The following is a 19,678-nucleotide window of genomic DNA, read 5'->3' as shown; positions in this document are numbered from 1 at the left end:
TGAAGAGATATCTTCTTGGGCTGTTATAGTACATGTAACGAAGGTAATATGACTGTGTTGTTAAGTTAGGGAGTTCTGGTATTTTAATCCAGTTATTATGGATGGATACCAATAAATGTTGAAATAAGTTGAATGTATGACTTGCAGGGAATCTTGGCGATACTGGCATTTCCATTTACCCTGATTCTTCTTTGCAGAGGTTGTAAGTTTGGGAGATGCTACTGAAGAAACCTTAGGAACTTACTGCCTTACATCCCACAGATGGCAAACACTGCAGCAACAGTGCACAACAGTTATGTATTTTTATAGTTTATCAATGGAGTGCTGACCAAGTGAATTGTTTTCATCTAGTTGTTTTCTAGCTTTTTGAGTGTCTTTGGAATTCCAAATGAGGCGTATTCCATCAAATGCCTGACATATGTCTTAAAAATGGTGGACAGAGTTTGAGTCAAAAGTTGAGTCACACTACAGAAACCAGCTTTTGACCAGACCCTGTACCCACAGTACTGAAGTAATGATACAGTTATGAATTTGAATAAAGGTGATGTTGATGGTAGGAATTCAAAGATCGAAATCTAATTAAATGACAAGGGATAGTAATTAATCACTCTCTTATTGGAAATTGCAATACCTTGGCACTTATTGCTGAATCGTTATTTGCTATCCATCTGCCCATACCTTGGTGTTGTCCAGGTCTTCACTGGTACAGCCACAGGTTCCATTTTATGAATAAAAAGAGGGAGAAATCTGATTGCCCTGTCATGCTCCTAAGCTAATGAAGTAGCTAGCTAGTATTATCTGGCATACACTTATATGTTCTTTTATTTTCCTAGGTTTTGTCTTTCCATACTGGCAGGCACAAGGGATCAGTTCCACTGCCATTAGCAATCCTCTTGAATCTCGACCTAAATTTGTAATGAGGAGAACTTTTAGCAGGACCTTCCAATATACTCCTAACAAGAGCTCATTTCTTCCAGCAGAAGTAACCAAAGGAGGAAAGAAAGAAGAAGCTGTTGACAAATGAAAAATAAACACAAAAAATGGAAACTGTATTATTCGACATGAGTTGAAAAGTGTGGTGCTGGAAAAACCTCCTTCCACCAATCCTATTCCCAGTGCCCCTCCCCCAAATTCCCCCCCTCCACCGTTTATCTCAGCCCGCTTGACACACCAGCCTCATTCCTGAAGAAGGGCTTATGCCTGAAATGCCGATTCTCCTGCTCCTCGGATGCTGCCTGGCCTGCTGCGTTTTCCAAGCACACACTTTTTAACTCTGGTCTCCAGCATCTGCAGTCCTTATTTTCTCCTTATTCGACATGAGTCAGGTAAAGAATTCATGTCCGGCAATGTCTATTGTCATGGAAGACTTTAAATGCACTGATGGATGCCTTTTGGCAATACTCATTTCTGTTCAATTATGTATTAGAGAATTTCAGTTAATATAAATGAGGCAATATCTTTCCATTGTTGCCTTTTGGCTAACAGATAGTGAAATTGATGACTTAGTCCTTGTAAAACTTATTTGACATTCAATCCATTCATTTGATTGAGTGGCTCCTACAATGGACAAGTGATAGACAGTGAAGATAAAGATCACCCCAATCACTCAAATTACTTTGAAGCTGACTAATTATTCATGGTAAATCAGAATCTGATATTGTATTAAATCAGAATCAGCTGAACCAGACTGAAAAAATTGGATGCTTGCAAGATTGATTTCAGTTTAAACACAAATAGATTTAACATTTTGTCACTAAATCCTTGTTTATAATGAATCAGAAAGCTAGTTCATTATAAGAAGAGAGAAAAACATGGACAAGCTGAGGATACTGAGTCAGGCAGTCACACCACTGAGAGGTGGGCAGATCCTCACGGAAGAGCAAACAGACCGACAATTATCTGTGTGGGACTCAAGCTATCAACAAGAATAAAATATTTGTACTCTACACCTAAGTGGGAGTAAGGATAAAATAAAAACAAGGCGTCCAGCTTCTGTTTAGCTCAGATATGTCTGGGGACCCAGGCCTGTGTTTTGCATATCCTGCATTCTTATTGGAAATCCTAGGTGCTTTGAGCGATGTGGATCCTGAATAACCGTGTACGCAGGAGGTGCCTGAAGCAGCAGCGGGGAAGACTACGATGCACTCTTGAGGCTGAGAGGTTCATGGATAGCACTTTTCAGAGCATGGTCACTGCGAAGCTTCACAAAGTGAAGGCAGAAATGGTATGGGTGGCTGCCACACAGAAGAAGGAGATCAGGCAGGTACTGAGGTAATCCCCTGAGTGCATCTTGCTCACAAACCATTCATTGGCCTTGGACAGTGGTGGAAGTGATGCTCCTGTTTAGAGGCCAACCAGAGCTTTGGTCATGCCACTGTGAGGAGGAGGGTGGTGAGAGGGGAGAGGATAAGTGTGGTATAGTGACAGTGGTAGTTGTACATGTGCCCTTGTCTTTTTTGAACAGTACTGCTGAATTTCTTATGCCCTCCATAGATGGACCTCAGGTGAATGTTTTGTAGAAGAAGATACCCAGACTGTGTCCCTCAATACTCTACTAAGACATTAACCTAGACTACAAAAACCTTAATAACAATCTTAATAATGATAGGTCTTAAGGTGCTTCAGGGGAGCATTGTAAAACAAGCCTTATAAGGAGATATAAAAGCTTCTTGCGGAATGTCTTAAAGGAGAAAAATAAGATGAGGGTGGAGATGAGAAGGGAGGAAATTCCAGGGCTTGGAGTTTAATCAGAGGACATGATCACCAATGGTGGAACAATTACATTCAGGGATAAACAATTCCTCTGATTTAGAGGAGTGATGATATAGAGTCATAGAATTATAGAGATGTATAACATGGAAACAGACCCTTTGGTCCAACTAGTCCATGCTGACCCATTTGCCAGCGCTTGGGCTATATCTTTCCAAACCCTTCCTTTTCATATACCCATTCAAATTTCTTTTAAATGCTGCAATTGTACCAGCCTCCACCACTTCTTCTGACAGCTCATTCCATACATGTACCACCCTCTGTGTGAAAAAGTTTCCCCTTAGGTCTCTTTAATATCTTTCCCCTCTTACCCTAAACCTATGCCCTCTAGTTCTGGACTCCCTGACCTCAGGAAAAAGACTTTGTTTATTTATCCTATTCATGCCCCTCGTGATTTTATAAATGTCTATGAGATCACCCCTCAGCCTCTGATGCTCCAGAGAAAACAACCCCAGCCTATTCAGCCTCTCGATTCAGCACTCCTATAGCTCAAATCCTGCAACCCTGGCAACATCCTTGTAAATCTTTTTTGAACCCTTTCAAATTTCACAACATCCTTCTGATGAAAAGGAGACCAGAATTGCATGCAATATTCCAAAAGTGGCCTAATCAATGCCCTGTACAACCGCAATATGACTTCCCAACTCCTATACTCAATACTCTGACCAATAAAGGAAAGCATACCAAATGCCTTCTTCACTATCCTATCTCCTGCGACTCCACTTTCAAGGAGCAATGAATCTGCACTCCAAGGTCTCTTTGTTGAGCAACACTTCTTAGGACCTTACCATTAAGTCTAAGTAGGAAAAGTAGTGGATCCAGAATCAATCCTTGTGGGGTCACAGGCCTCCAGTTTTAAAAACAAATCTCCACCCTCTGTCTTCTACCTTCGAGCCAGTTCTGTATCAAAATGGCTAGTTCTCCTTGTATTCCATGAGATCTAACCTTGCTAACCAATCTCCCATGGGGAACCTTGTTGAACGCCTTACTGAAGTCCATATAGATCATGTCCACCGGTCTGACCTCATCAATTCACTTTGTTACTTCTTCAAAAAACTCGCTCATACCATGGAGGGTTGTGGTGCTGGAGGAGATTACACCTAGGGAAGCACAAGACCAAGAGGGATTTGAAAATGCGGATGAGAATTTTAAAATCAAAACTGGGAGCCAGTGATGATAGGGGACCAGGACTTAGTACAAGTTAAGAAAAAGAAGTTTCAGCTCTGAGGGAATTGTTATTATCCAAAACAGCAGAATACACATGATTTTGCAGAGAAGGCAATATAATGGTAATAGGTGGAGACAGGAAGGACCCAATAGCCTGTTTCTGCATTGTCACAATTCTTGTAGTTCTGAACACTAACTAGAGATTGAAACCTGAACCTAGCTAATGCATAACCTGAAACACTGGAGGCTGAGGGATGATCTTTACAGGGGTTTATAAAATCATAAGGGACATAGATTGAATGAATAACCAATATCTTTTTCCCAGAGGTGGAAAATCCAAAACTAGATGACATAATTTTAAGGTGAGAAAGGAAAGATCTAAAAAGGACCTAAGGGGCAGCCTTTTCATGCAGAGGATGATGCATATGTGGAATGAGCTGCCAGAGGAAGTGGTGGAGGTTGGTACAATTCCACATTTAAAAGGCATCTGGATGTGTACATGAACAGGAAGTGCTTAGAGAGATATGGTCAAATGTTGGCAAATGGGTCAAGACTAATGTAGGATATCTGGTCAGGTGGAAAATGATGGCGTAGTCAGATCTTTGGTGCAACACTATATGCTGAATGACCACATACTATATGGTAAATTCTATAAGTCTAAGAATAATACAGCTGCTATGATATATGCTCATTAATAACCAATTAGCATTGGTTAGTGAAATTGATCTGAAGCTCTAGCAATGTGCCAAATTTAGGAGGAAGAAAGTAATTAATTTTAAATATTGAATATTAACGTTAATTTTTATGACTTCTAAAACCATGCAAAAACATTTATATATTGCTATTGTTATGAGTTTGTTTTTGAGAACAAGTAAGGAAGTTGCAAATCTATTCTTTCAAAGTTTGAGTGTTTCAGTTATCAATAAAAACATCTGATTATTTAAAATGATGAATAAGGAGTATGGGACTAAAACTCTACAGTGCTTCTACTGAAGTCATCACGGGAGGCTTGTGGAATCCCTATAGAATGTAGCCTTTGAAGCTATTTGGAACAATGACGTTAGTTACTGACACAACCATATGACATTGTGTGTTCATGTGCTAAATTTAGCTGTTAGGTTTAAACAAATATATCATGCTTGCTTGGTGGCTGAGCTCTGATTGCAGGTTTGTTTGAAATAAGTGTTAAATAAGTCCACCAAAAGCTGAAGATGTGAAGAGAACCGAACAATTCAATATCTTTCAGCATTCCTCTTTATTATTATCAGTTAAATAACAAACAGATGATAAAAATATACTTACATTTCTGCTCATTTTGTCAAGTTTACAAACTCAGTCCTTTCTTTCTCCCACATCCCTCCCTAATAGCAAAATCTCAAAGAAATTAACTGCTGCAACATTGAAAGACAATATAAAATCAGGTGTACAACTACAAAGGGGGTGCATGAGCAGAAAGGACCTGGGTATATATGTGCACAGATTATTGAAAGTGGAAGGACATGTACAAAATACAATAAGTAAAGCATCCAATGACCTTGATTTTATTAGGGGCATGGAGTATAACAGCAAGGAGTTAATATCGAACTTGTATGGGACACTTATTAGACCTCTATTTAGATCTTGTGTACAGTTCTGGGCACTACTTTATAGGAAGGATTTGAACACATTGGATAAAGTTCAGAAGCGATTTACAACAATATTTCAAGGGATAGGGAACTTTGATATGAAGATAGATTGATAAAGTTGGTACTGTTTTCCTTAGAGAAGAAGGCTGACAGGAGATCTGAGAGAGGGTTTCAAAATCATGAGTGGAGTGGAGAGAGTAGATCAGGTGAGACTGTTCCCTCTCATAAAAGGAACAGGAACAAGAGTACATAAGATTTACAGTAGTCTGCAAATGAAGCAAGGGTGAAGTGACAAAATATTTTTTCATTCAGTGAGTAGTTAGGGCATGGAATGCACTACCTGGAAGTGAAGGCAGGTTCAACTGGGGAATTCAAGAGGACTTTGGGTGATTATTTGGATAAAAATAATGTGCATTAAAAATATGGGCAGGAGACTGGCACCATGTAATGAAGCTTGTTTAACAGGTCGATGCTAGCACTCTGTGCCATAACACTTGTGATTTTGTGATCTCCAGTCACATATTGCTTTCTTTCATTGATAATCACTTTTTGCAGATCTGAGCACCATTTCTAAAAGCAGGGTAGAGACCTTATTCTTGGTCTTACTACAAGTACTGAGATGTTACTCCATGCTCATGGATGTGCATCAAATACCAGAGGTTTATAATCATGGCTTCTTACACAAGGAATGTTGGCCCACAATGGGGCGAAGCTATTTTTTTCGAAAGAGCTTTGACTATTAGAGTTTTTTTAATAACCTTTGATATAGATAGTGGGAGTGTAGGGAGCAGTCCAAAAATCTTTGCATAATAAGTATTGGAATTAAGTCTTTGTTCCTGCATTATCTATTGTCAAGCAGTCTGCCCCCGCCAGAGATATTTGAAGGCCTCATTGTGAGCTATTTATTTGAGCTGATGAATTTTCACCTCCAGGTAATTTCTTCATAGCTATCCTTTTCCAGATAATTTCTCCAAAGCTTTCCTTTTCCAGATGTGGCAGGCAATCCCAGACATGAAGTATTCTTTTCTATAATCTCATGAGTTCGGCTATGTTCACATCAGGTGACTTTTGCAGCTATTTTAAAGTGTCCCAGATCATTTTTGACTTTTTTTTTGTTTCAACTTCAAAATTCAAAGATATTAAATTAGTCAATGATATGTAACAGATTAACAATCTGTAATTTATATCACCATTACAGCACAAACAGGTGAAGCACAAAATTGAGTTGGCTGGCATGAAATGCATTGGCAATATTTAGTCACATGCATTAGCCCATTAAATTGTAGCTCTGTCTTGTGCACACTGAAAAAGATGGCATAATCCAGATATGTTTGAATGCAAGACCTTTAAATCTCACTTTAAGGAAATGCCCACATGAGATTCCAATATTAGAGGAATTATATCTCAAATTCACAGGAGTCTTTTTTTCCTTCAAGTTGGATGCCAAACAGGGATATTGGTTGGTTTATTTGGCAGAGATATCTCAAGACATCATTACTTTCAGGGCACCTTTGGAAGTTACTGTTTCCAGAGATATCCTTTTGCTTGTTTGATTGGTTTAGATCTATTCTTGCTGCACCTGGGCAAAAATACAGAAAATATTCCTGGATGAATAAGCATTGCTGACGACATTGATGTGTGCATGATTAGTGAGTTTATGTAAAGGACCCAAACACCTCATTGATGGTGCCGCCAATTGGTCATTAATCAGGGATTTGCTATTGTATCATATTCACTTCCCCACAGATTCTTTTTGTTGTTTCTATGTTTATTATACCATTCATCATTTTATTTTTAACCTCATACATATTTTGGAAAGATCATAAAACTATTTTTTATAAAGAAAGAAATACAACATTTCAATAGAATGTGAAGTAACTGCTCCAACAATTAGACATCAACCTTTTATGTACAGTATCTCTTTAATCACTTTTTAAGGCCCTGTTATGATTTCTTTTTTCCTTTGTTTTGGCACTTTTATACATTTTATTTAACCAAAGCTGGAATTTGCTCCTTTTCAAACATGAACTATTGCAGAAGCTCTGTTCTGTATGATAAAATTGCAGTGCCAGCTACAGTTAAGTTTTTAGCACTTTTGCTACTAAGTCAGAAGGTTACAGATTTAATTCCCACTCCAGAGACTTCAACATATGAATCTAGGTTGACACTCCAGTCAAGTATTCAAGGGATGTTGCACTGTAAGAGGTGTCATCTTTCAGGTGAAATGTTAAATTAAGACCCTGTCTGCTTTCTCCATTATAGATAAGAGATTACACTTCTTCAGAGAAATGCAGGAGAATTGTTCCATGTATCCTGGCTAGAGAAACATGATTAGGATATTCTCCTCTTTAAGACTATTCCCACATTTAATTAAAATATGACTGATCTAAGATGTAACCCAATACGATCTTCCTTTGCCGCACAGTCGTCAATATCATTAAATAAAATGAACATAGCAATCTCAGTTATAAGATTAACAATTAATTTAGCATTGATTGCTATTTGTATAGTAACATATTGTCTACTCCCAAGTAAATTAACATTGACATACTTTAATCAACATAATTATTCAGAAGAGATAATAGAGGGGACATCACTGGAATCCTACAGATGCAGGCCCAGATCCATGTGATCTTGCAGCATTATGACTTAGTTCCTTATGCATATGCTTAATAGCTATTTTTAGAATAAACATACAGATAGCCTTTACTCAAAAATTTGTAGAAGACTTCCCAAAACTCACATCATCCTTTTTATGAAAGGAGTGTTTCACAATTTCTTTCCTGAGAAGTCTGGTTCTAATTTTTAAATATTGCCCTCTCATCCCAGACACCCCAATTCACAGATCTGGTTTGTCTTTATTTACCCTATCTGTACTCCTTGATATTTGAAAACTTCAAAACAAATCAACCCATATACTTCTAAAATCCTCATCATATTTAGTTTTGATAAACTCTTCTCAAAGGAAATCCTTGGGATCCAGGTGTAATTCTGGTTAAGCTGCACAGCACTCTCCTCCAACCAAATATTTCCTCCCCAAGGTGCATTCTTCAAAACTGCTCGCAGTACTTCACATGTGGTCTAGCTAATACTTTGTATAGTCGAAGCACGGCTTTTATCTTCTTACATTCTAACAATAGTCCTGCAGCAATAAAGGCCAGCTACATTTGATTGAGGGTAAAAGTTGCAACAAACATACTTATTAGAAGCAATGATAGTCCATATATCAGACACACCAACACCCTAGATTCATAGAATAAATTAATTGCAGTATTAAAATAGGAAAAAAATTGAATTCAGTGGTTTAATCAAAAAAGACAAAGTTATTTAACTTCTCTTTCTATGAACAGATGGCTGCTTAATCAATGTGATGCATACTATGAATGTTAAGCAATAATCTACAAATTTTACTTTTGTTAACATGTCTGATAACTAGTTCATTTAATTGCATATGTAATTACAGTTAATTTCAAAATGGAATATAATAAACTTGAATGGCAATGATTGACTTAAAATGAATCTGCACACTTCACTTCTATTTCAGCAAATGTGCATCTGTGAAAGTAATATGATCGAATATTCCTGTTAAACATCTCGCTATTAAGCAGGCAATGCGTGAATAGAATGTGAACTGTGAACTCATTTGTTTCTTTCTAAATATCTATATTCCTTTCATTTCTCCAGAATGCGGAATGTTAATAGCTTGCACTATTGGCATCTATTAAACTTGTCATTACATAAATGTAATCATAGCTTATAGCCATTTGGTGTATTCATTGTACTGTACAAATCATTGAAGGTTTCTGTTGTGCCTCTTATCCATTTATATCAGTTTTACCTCCTGCAAATGGCTTTGTGTTTTGCTCCCAGCTACATTTGGAAATGAAAAGCACTAGTACAGTCATTCTTTTGTAACACCACAATGCACTTGGATTAAAGAATGGTGAAAGTTTCTGTAACCTTAAAACTTGTAATAGAGCAATCTTACTTGAATAATGTGTTTTCATCATTATAAGTAAAAATCAATCAAACAGACTGAACCCTGAAGAACATGACTGATTGGATGCTGAACTACTTTCTACTATCTTATCTTTAAGGGTTGTGTACCCAACTTAAATGATGTGACACTCAACTTCAATGAACTCACAATAAGTCATTCAGATGTAATTTGGTTCTGGAAGAGAGTCCGTAAATTTTAATGATAAATTTGCTTCACAATTGCAGCATGTATTAGCCATTTTGTTACTATTGATTACTTTAGAACTGCTTAAATTGTCTTCACTTTGCAAACACTTCCTGCAATAACATTCTGGTGTTCATGAAATGAAGGAGAATGCTATTAATAAATTGATATCTTAAATAGGTACACTGAAAATATATCTCCAAAACATGGCATGATTTGAATTTTCAAAAACCTTGCTGGATGACCTCCAACAAAATAGCTGATAAACGAATAAAAATAAGATATCGCCATGATTATCCTGTCAGCAAAATGGTTACAAGGTCTTGTTGGATCAAAGTGCTATATTATAGTTACCCAGCAGTATTCTATTTAAGTGCTGTGATTGAAATTCTGCAGCCATTTCAGTACCCTCCATAGTAACTTCAAGTACTTTAAACAGCTAAACATTAGACCAAGATTTGGAGGTGTTGTGTCCCAGTTTATGATTAGCATTTTGATAAATTTGTGGGGAATGGAGGCTTCATCCTTGAGAGAACAAGCAGCACAGTAAGCTTAGAGCTAAGGTAGAAGCTCACAATGTTGAGAACTTCCAGGTCTCACTGGGAATGAATAGTTTTCAGCTGCCTGCACCCCTAAAAGAAAAATATATGAACTTTTTTTTGCAAGTAACTACAGCCTCTAGCACATAAAAGTTCATGTTACTCCAGAAGGTTGACTGGATGGTAAATTGGATCAGTAATTTTGCTGTGGTCAGTCCCAGGGCTTTGAGTGACCATAGGGATCATGCTGCCCTGGTGAAAATGTGAAACTCAAGTGTGTGGATTGGAGCCATTATGCTGGTGCACAGAGGAGATAATGACTGTGAAGAGGATCAACTCCAGTCAGAAGTGTGGAATCTGATATAACCAGGGAGGGCACAGAGTACTAGGTGGTGGGTGTAATACACAAATCACCACCATTTTCATTTTTTTTTGGGGGGTGGTGGGGGGTGTTGCAGGGGATGATATTGAGTTGTGTTTGTGGGCAAACCTATGTCATAAGCAAGATACTATGGAAAAATAGTGATAGTTAAATAAAAGAGTTGGAATAAGAGCATGACAAACCTCAAAACCCATCGGGTTAATAGGGCCAGCAATACAAAAGGATACAAGACTGGTGGTAGATGGGAAATCTTGACTTAGACAAGGCCTGGAGCTGACTTTCAGAAATGTGACCTGGATATCATTCTATCTTCCACAGATTCTCAACTACTTAAATAAGGATCTTAAATAGGTGTTTGTGCACACACAATGGCTGGAGTAAGATTGTTTTCTTTTTAGGTCTTAGGCATTTACAATAACCAGGAGTCCATAGATTCAATTATGACACATATCTGCTATCAAATTACTCAGCATTGTGCAGCTCACGCACTAATCAACAAAACACATTACAAATCGTGGTCACAAACAGTCATGGCAATGTCATTGGGTGTGACAAATTAATCCAACCGAGATTTATGAAGCAGGAGAAATCACGAGTAAAATTAAAATGGTGCCTGAGTTGTCCAATTCTCTAAAAGATTGCAGAGCCTTCATGGCTGCAGCTGGACATGGAGCTATGTGTGAGAATAGGCCTTTAAATTCAATGTTGCATTTTTGTGACTCATGGAGTCAGGGATGGAAAGGAGCAAGAAAGTAGTACTCTGACAACAATCACAAAATTGTAATGTTTACATATGACAAGCTTTGCATTCTCAGCAAATACAATGTCTCAGAGGTTCCTTTAGAGGCATTTCCTGACTCTCCTGCTGCACTGTCAGAAATGGCAGAGGATGATCCTTTGAATGCGACTCTGGTAGGGTGGAAAATGAAGACATGGGGAATCCTATCGTTGTCCTGGGAAGGATGGGGCTGAGGACAGAAGTGCGGAAGATGAGTTGGACAATGCTGAAGGTTCTGTCAATTACAAAGGGGAGCAAAATATATCATTATTCCTTCAGTGCCGCTAGGACAAAATCCAAGAACTCCCACCTTAAAAGCATTATGCATCTACCTACCTCAAAATGCTCCACTTCTCAAGGGCAACTAGGAATGGGCAAGATATGCTGACCTAGCCAGTGTTACCCACATCCTACAATAGGGGCATCAAGGAGAGGTTGCACAAGTCTAGATGTTCTTGCTAGAATGTCAAACACTGAATGGTGTCCTGATAGAAATATATACAGTTATGAGAGACGTGGATAGGGCTGATCGTCAAAGTCTTTACCCAGGGTAGAAATGTCTGATAATAGGGGCGTAGTTTTAAAGTGAGAGGAAGAAAGTTTGAAGGAGTTGGACAAAGCAAGTGTTTTACATAGAGGGCAGTAGGTGCCTGGATGTGTTGCCAGGGGAGGTGGTAGAAGGAAATACAACAGTTATTTTTAAAGGGTATTTACACAGACACATGAACAGATGGAGTATATGGATATGGACCATATGCCTGCAGATGGCATTAGTTCAGTCAGTGCAGAATGGTGTGCTGAAGAGCCTGTTCCTGTGCTGTATTGTTTTATGTGTTTATTAATATCGAGTTTATGCTAAACTTACACTAGGCACATCTTAGACCGTCCTGATGAAAGGTTTTTGCTCGAAACGTCGATTTTCCTACTCCTCGGATGCTGCCTGACCTGCTGTGCTTTTCCAGCACCACTTAATTGAGACTCTGATTTCCAGCATTTGCAGTCCTCACTTTTGGCTACATTTTAGACCTCAACCAGATTATTGTGTACAGATCTGTGCGCCACATTATAAGGATGTGAATGCATGGAGACAGTGCAGGAGAGATTTATAAAATTGTTTCCAGGAATTGGAAAGTTCAGTTATGAAGATAGATTGGAAAGCTTGGTATGGATCTTGTTGGAAAGAGGTGTAAGAGCAGACCTAATGGAAACTTTCAAAATCATGCGAGATGTGTGTGGGGTAAATAAGGGAAACTGTTGTAGAACAATTGCAAATGAGTATACACAGATTTAAAATCATTTGCAAACATAATAACTGTGATGTGAGAAAAGTCTTTTTTATGCGACAAGTGATTCAGGCCTGGAACACATTGCCTGGAAGTATGGCTGGGACAGAGTTAATTGAGGCATTCAAGAGTGTATTGAATAGATACAATATGCAAGGGTATGGGCGAAAGACAGGAGAGTGGTACCAAATCATAATCCTTACTGAACAGCTGGAATAGACCTGGTGGACAGACTGACTTCCATCTGTAAAAAAATACTTCTGAAATTCTGTGACCTTCAGTTAAAGAATCACACTTGCATTAGAATCACAGAGATGTACAGCATGGAAACAGATCATTCAATCCAAATCATCCATGCAGACCAGCTATCTTAACCCAATCTAGTCCCACCTGCCAATACCCAGCCCATACCTCTCCAAACCCTTCCTATTCATATACCCATCATATACCCTTTTAAATTTGGAATTGTACTAGCCTCCACCAATTCCTCTGGCAACACATTCCACACACGCACCACCCTCTGTGTGAAAAAATTGCCCCTTATGTCTCTTTTATATCTTTCCCCTCTTATCCTAAAACTATTAGATGATGTTAATTAAATGCATGCAAAATTTTAAGATAGTGTGCTACCTAACGATCTTAAGATGAAACATATAGCCTACTTATGCATTGGTACCTCAATTTAATGCTCCTATTCTGGAAAATAAATGAGGAATCTTTGTTGTTCCAATTTATTTTATAGCTTTAGCTCTGCTTTGTAGTTTAAGGGTACAGTTAGACCAAATTGATGCATTCTGAACATTAAATGAAGCAAAAGATCCTTTTTTAACAACACTAGTGTTTCTGGACCCGAGGCTACACTTTCATGAAATAAACCAAAATGAAATGTAGAAGGCTCAGGTTTTGATGAGAACTCACCTTGATGCAAATAAGTCAAAGGCAAATTAGACACCATTTGCTTCAAAGTGGATGAGGTTATTAATCAGAATTATTGTCAGTTATACTCAAGGGATGTTTTTTTCAGGTTAGGATTATGGATTTATGAACTAAAGGGAGCAAAACAAAAGTTGCAAGTTAATGTCCACACAGGATTCAAACGATTACTAAACTGTGAGCTATCAGTTCAGTTACAACAATGGGAATAGCCTGATGGCAACAGGAGAAACATAATAGAAGCAGGATCATAAAATCGGTCGTGTAAAACAAAGGTTTAGGAGAGTTTATAAATGGAGCATTTCTGAGCTAAGTTATTCACAAAATATTAAGTGTGTTGTGTAATGAGAGTTTGAAATTGAGAATGAATTCAAATTGCTTCTGGAGTAAAGATGTAATCAGTGGGAAAATAAATGACAGAAGGTAAAAATTTGAATGGCATGCTATTTTGCACAATTTCCAATCATTCTATGTAAGTAATATGCCTTTCTTTAATGCTCTTGACTACTCTTGTAAATTCTAGATTAGAGTGGTGCTGGAAAAGCACAGCAGTTCAGGCAGCATCTGAGGAACAGGAAAATCGACGTTTTGGGCAAAAGCTCTTCATCAGGAATCAGGCTTTTGCCCGTAACGTTGATTTTCTTGCTCTTCTGATGCTGCCTGAACTGCTGTGCCTTTCCAGCACCACTCTAATCTAGAATCTGATTTCCAGCATCTGCAGTCATTGTTTTTACCTACTCTTGTAAATTGACTTAGCATCCCCTGTCACTGGGATTTCACTTAGAGTCATAGAGTCATAGAGATGTACAGCAGGGAGACAGACTCTTTGGTCCAGCTTGTCCATACCGACTAGATATCCCAACCCAATCTAGTCCCATCTGCCAGCACCTGGCCCATATCCCTCCAAACCCTTCCTATTCATATACCCATCCAGATGCCTTTTAACTGCTGTAATTGTACCAGCCTCCACTACTTCCTCTGGCAGCTCATTCTATACACGTACTACACTCTGTGTGAAAAAGTTGTCCCTTATGTCTCTTTTATATCTTTCCCCTCTGACTCTAAACCTATGCCCTCCTATAGCTCAAATCCTCCAACCCTAGCAACATCGTTGTAAATCTTTTCTGAACTCTCTCAAGTTTCACAACATCTTTCTGATAGAAAGGAGACCAGAATTGCAAGCAACATTCCAATAGTGGCCTAACCAAAGTCCTGTACAGCCGCAACATGACCTCCAAACTCCTGTACTCAATACTCTGACCAATAGAAGAAAGTATACCATCCTATTTACCTGTGACTCCACTTTCAAGGAGCTATGAACCTGCACTCCAAGGAGTCTTAGTTCAGCAACACTGTCTGGGAACTTACCATTAGGTGTATAAGTCCTGCTAAATTTGCTTTCATAAACTGCAGCACCTCACATTTATCTAAATTAAACTCCATCTGCCAATTCTCAGCCCATTGGCCCACCTGGTCAAGACCCTACTCTAATCTGAGGTAACCTTCTTTGCTGTCCATTACACCTCTAATTTTGGTGTCATCTGCAAACTTACTAACTATACCTCTTATGCTCACATCCAAATCATTTACATAAATGACAAAAAGCAGTGGACCCAGCATCGAACCTTGTGATAATCCAATGGTCCAATATCAAGGATAATGTACTGATATGAAATATACACAGTAATTACAGTTTTACTAAACTTGCCAAATTATCAATATGATGCATTGGTGTATCCTGTGCCATGTCTCAACATTACATTGACTATTGACATCAGCCAGCTGCTCCAAACTAAAATAAACATCAGGAGAAATTTATTTCCATTTAAACCAAAGTCCAAATTATCCACATGATGTGCAATCCTGGTCACTTCAGCAACAGGATGATTTTTGGGGCAAGGGTTTAGCATCAGGCTGTTCTACCCCATGTTCATTTGCTGGCTGCCTGAGGTATGGCTGAAATCAAACAATGGATCAGGAAACTCCAGGTCTAGAACAGCAGATTCCATTCATGCATGTAAGCATGAAGGCACAGAATTATCGCTGGGTGAGAAAACTGAGAGCTGCAGTCTGCAGTAACATATATGAATTTAACTTGTTTCAGAAACAGCTTACACTGTAAAATAGAACTTTAAATAGAGGTAGAGATTAACTTCTTCTGCAACTGTACAAAATGGATAGTTAATTAATTTCAATAATTTAATTCTTGTTGGAGGGATTTCTATACTCTTTCAAATTCAACCATTATCATGCCTGAAAGAAAATTGCAGTTCTTTTGAGGAGGTAACAAGCAGAGCAAGTAAAAAGGAACTAGAGGATGTATTTGGATTTATAAAAAACATTCAATAAAGGTACCCCAAACAAGACTATTCAATAGGATAGAAGCCAATTTTTTGAGGGTAGTATATTAGCATGGATAGGGGATTGGCTAACTAATACAAGACAGATAATTGGGTTAAAGGAGTCATTTTCAAGTTGGCAATCTGTAATTAGTGGAGTGCAACAAGGATCACTGTTGGTGCCACAATTATTTATAAAATATATTAGTGATCTGCATGACAGAAGTGAACGTACTACTGCCAAATTTGTGGATTATGCAAAAATGGGTGGGAAAGCAAGTAATTAGAATGAGACAAAGAACCTACAGAATGACATATATGGGATAGGTGAGTGGTAAGCACTTGTCAGATGGAATATAATGAGGGAAAATGTGAGGTTATGCACTTTGCAAGAAGAATAGAGGAGCTGAACATTAGTTAAATTGAGAAAGTTTGCCGCCATCTTGGAATGTAGTGAAGATTTACCAAATGGATTACTGGGATGGCAGGAATGACATACATTGAGTCAGCAAGGGTTATATTCACTGGAGTTTAGAAGAGTAAGGGGAATCTTATAGAAACTTATAACATTCCATCAGGACTAGACAAATTTGATGCAGGATGTTCCCAGTAGTGAAATCCAGATACAGGGGTAAAGGACAAGTTTAAGGACAAGGAGTAAATCTTTTAGGACTGAGGTGAGGAGAAATTTCTTGATCCAGAGGGTGGTGAAACTGTGGAATTCTCTATTACAGTAAGTGATTGAGGTCAAAACATTCTGTGTTGTCACGAAGGAGGTAAGTACAATTCTTGTGGCTATGGGGGAATATGGCTGAAATTGGGAATAGGGCATGACCAAACCATAATCATATGGAGTAGCAGAACAGGCTCAAGGTGTAGAATGGCCTGCTTCTGTTCCCATTCCTAATTTCTGTGACTCACTTACCTTACAGACCCTCAGTCACTCATACACAGAATAAAGGAGGAAGCAGGACTCAGGGCAAGTATAAGCAACACCAGAAACTAAGGAAGGTGGCTTCACAGAAGGTTATCAGTTTAAGCCATCGGAGAGGCTGAGAGATGGGGAACCATGAGAGTCCAAGGAATCATAAAATCCCTACAGTGTAGAAGCAGGCCATTCAGCCGACCAAATCTACACTGACCCTGTGAAGTGCATCCCACCCAGACCTACCCTATCCCTGAATTTCCCATGGCTAATCCACCTAACCTACAGATCCCTGGACACTATGGGCAATTTAGCATGGCCTGTGGGAGGAAACCAGATTATCCAGAGGAAAGCCACACAGACATGGAGAGAATGTGCAATTTCCACACAGCCAGTCGCCCAAGGGTGGAATTCAAACCTGGGTCCCTGGCAATGAGAGGCAGCAGTGCTAACCACTGAGCCATTGTGCTGCCAGAGCCAGGAGACATACCTGGTGTCAGAGTGAGCCTAGGTGCATGTGCAAATGAAAGGTTTCTATTTCATCCTAACCATTATGAGCAAAAATGCAGATTTGCCTGTGCTTCCAGCTATTGCTGTTGTTACATTAATTGCTTAGAATTGCTGCTTATGAGTAGTCTGAATACAGAGTGGGTGGACAGGCAGAATTCTAGGGCAATTAGAAATATTTTATTTTAAATTTTCTTGAAAACACCGGCAGCTGCTGGTGTGTGGCGTGTGTGTGTTTGTGTCAGAGGGAGAGAGATAGAGACAGAGAGAGTGCGTGAGATTTCAGCCTGCAAGTATTGTTTAAGATCTGCAGATAAATCTCTGAATGTATGCTTATTTTAATTTTCCTATTTAATATTTTCCCCATAAAAGTTTGGGAATTGGGGTAAAATGGAGAGAGAGACAGACAGACAGAGAGCAGACAATAAGGGCAGAAAAGGAGAAAGAGAGAAAAAAAAACTTTAACATTCTATTCGTAGCCTTGTTTAACATTCCATGCTGCAACCATGTTTCTGCAATAAAAATAGACAGTACTGGAGAAACTCAGCATGTCTGGCAGCATGTGTGGAGAGAGAAACAGAGTCTGCACTGAAGTTCAAAGAAGACTCATTCTGGTGTCAAAACATGAACACTATTACTTTTTTCACTGTTGTAACCAGACCTGCTGAGATGCCCCAACATTTCTATTTTTGTTTTATTTCAGATTTCACGGTGACACAGTGGTTAGCACTGCTGCCTCACAGCACCAGAGACCCGGGTTCAATTCCCGTCTCAGGCGACTGACTGTGTGGAGTTTGCACATTCTCCCCGTTCTGCGTGGGTTTCCTCCGGGTGCTCCGGTTTCCTCCCACAGTCCAAAGATGTGCCGGTCAGGTGAATTGGCCATGCTAAATTGCCTGTAGTGTTAGGTATGGGGTATGGGTGGATTGCGCTTCGGCGGGGCAGTGTGAACTTGTTGGGCCGAAGGGCCTGTTTCCACAGTGTAAGTAATCTAATCTAATCTGCAATATTTTTCTTTTATATAATCATATCTCTGTAATTGTAATAAGTACTCATCTGTTTCAAATTGCATTATCAGCTAATTGTTTTTGTTGCTGCATGCATGTAGCTAAACATCCTTCCACTCTATATTTCTACATTTTTCTTTCCTCTGATCCTATGTACTGGTGCACTCTTATGTTTGTATGACCTGTACCATTCTGTCAGATGGATAACTAGCTATACTGACCCACATCAATACCTTGCAGTACTGCTTTGCACTTTCTCATTAACTTTCTAACTCTTTCCATAGGTGAACACTGCCCCTGCCACTGCATGGTTTAACGACAGCTATTGTTATATGATTCCCATTGAAGATTATCCCAGGTTTTTTTTTGCCCAGTACGCAGAGCCCCTTAATTTGAAACCCATTTTTCTCACACCAATCTTTGAATGAAGCATCAACTTTCTAATTTTTTGCAAATTGATTAGGCAGTAATCCAAAACATCCAATACCCACCCCGTACCCGAACCAACGGGGGATATGTTCCAGTACCTCTCTGAAACCGCGGCTAGGAGCGAACCCATTCAATTAAATGGGAAATGTACCTTCCTGGCAGTCTCCTGGTCCCTGGTTTCAGAATGTTCCCTATAATATGTTCTGGTCATGGTAAACCACGGGTAACTGAAACCGTGGAAAACGATTCCACGGATACAGGGGTCACCCTGTTTCTCCTTAAGCTGTTGCTTTCTCATATAGCCCTTGAAGGTTCATATTCCCTCTGCAGAACATTATTTGTTGTTGTTGATACCCCCATGTACCACCATAACTGGACCCTTCACCTTTTGCTCCAAATTACTCTCTAGACCCAAGGTGATGTCCTTAAACGCTGCATTGGGCTGTCTTGCGTTTCACACTTCCTGCTAGAGAGAACAGCATTGTGAATTCCCTTATGATACTATCCCATCCTTGAAACTCCCCTCATTTGCATGGCCTCCACCATTACTGTGCTTTGGTCAATTTGTTCATTCTCTCTACAGACCCTGATGTCATCCAGACAGACGGCAAGAAAATCAATCCTTTCAGAAATATGTAAGTGTTAGATTCCTTCATTGGTACTTTCTGAATGACCTTACTGGTCATGATGCGTCTGCAGAGCAAAAACGTGAAGGACATGCCAAACACTACCTAATTACAGAAAGCAATGATTAAAATTGGAATTTTATTTTTTTTGGAACAGTCAAATGAAAATAAATATAAAATGAATTA

This window comes from Chiloscyllium punctatum, chromosome 2 (assembly GCF_047496795.1).
Source record: "Chiloscyllium punctatum isolate Juve2018m chromosome 2, sChiPun1.3, whole genome shotgun sequence".
NCBI lineage: Eukaryota > Metazoa > Chordata > Chondrichthyes > Orectolobiformes > Hemiscylliidae > Chiloscyllium > Chiloscyllium punctatum.
Note: the sequence above shows the minus strand (reverse complement) of the source record.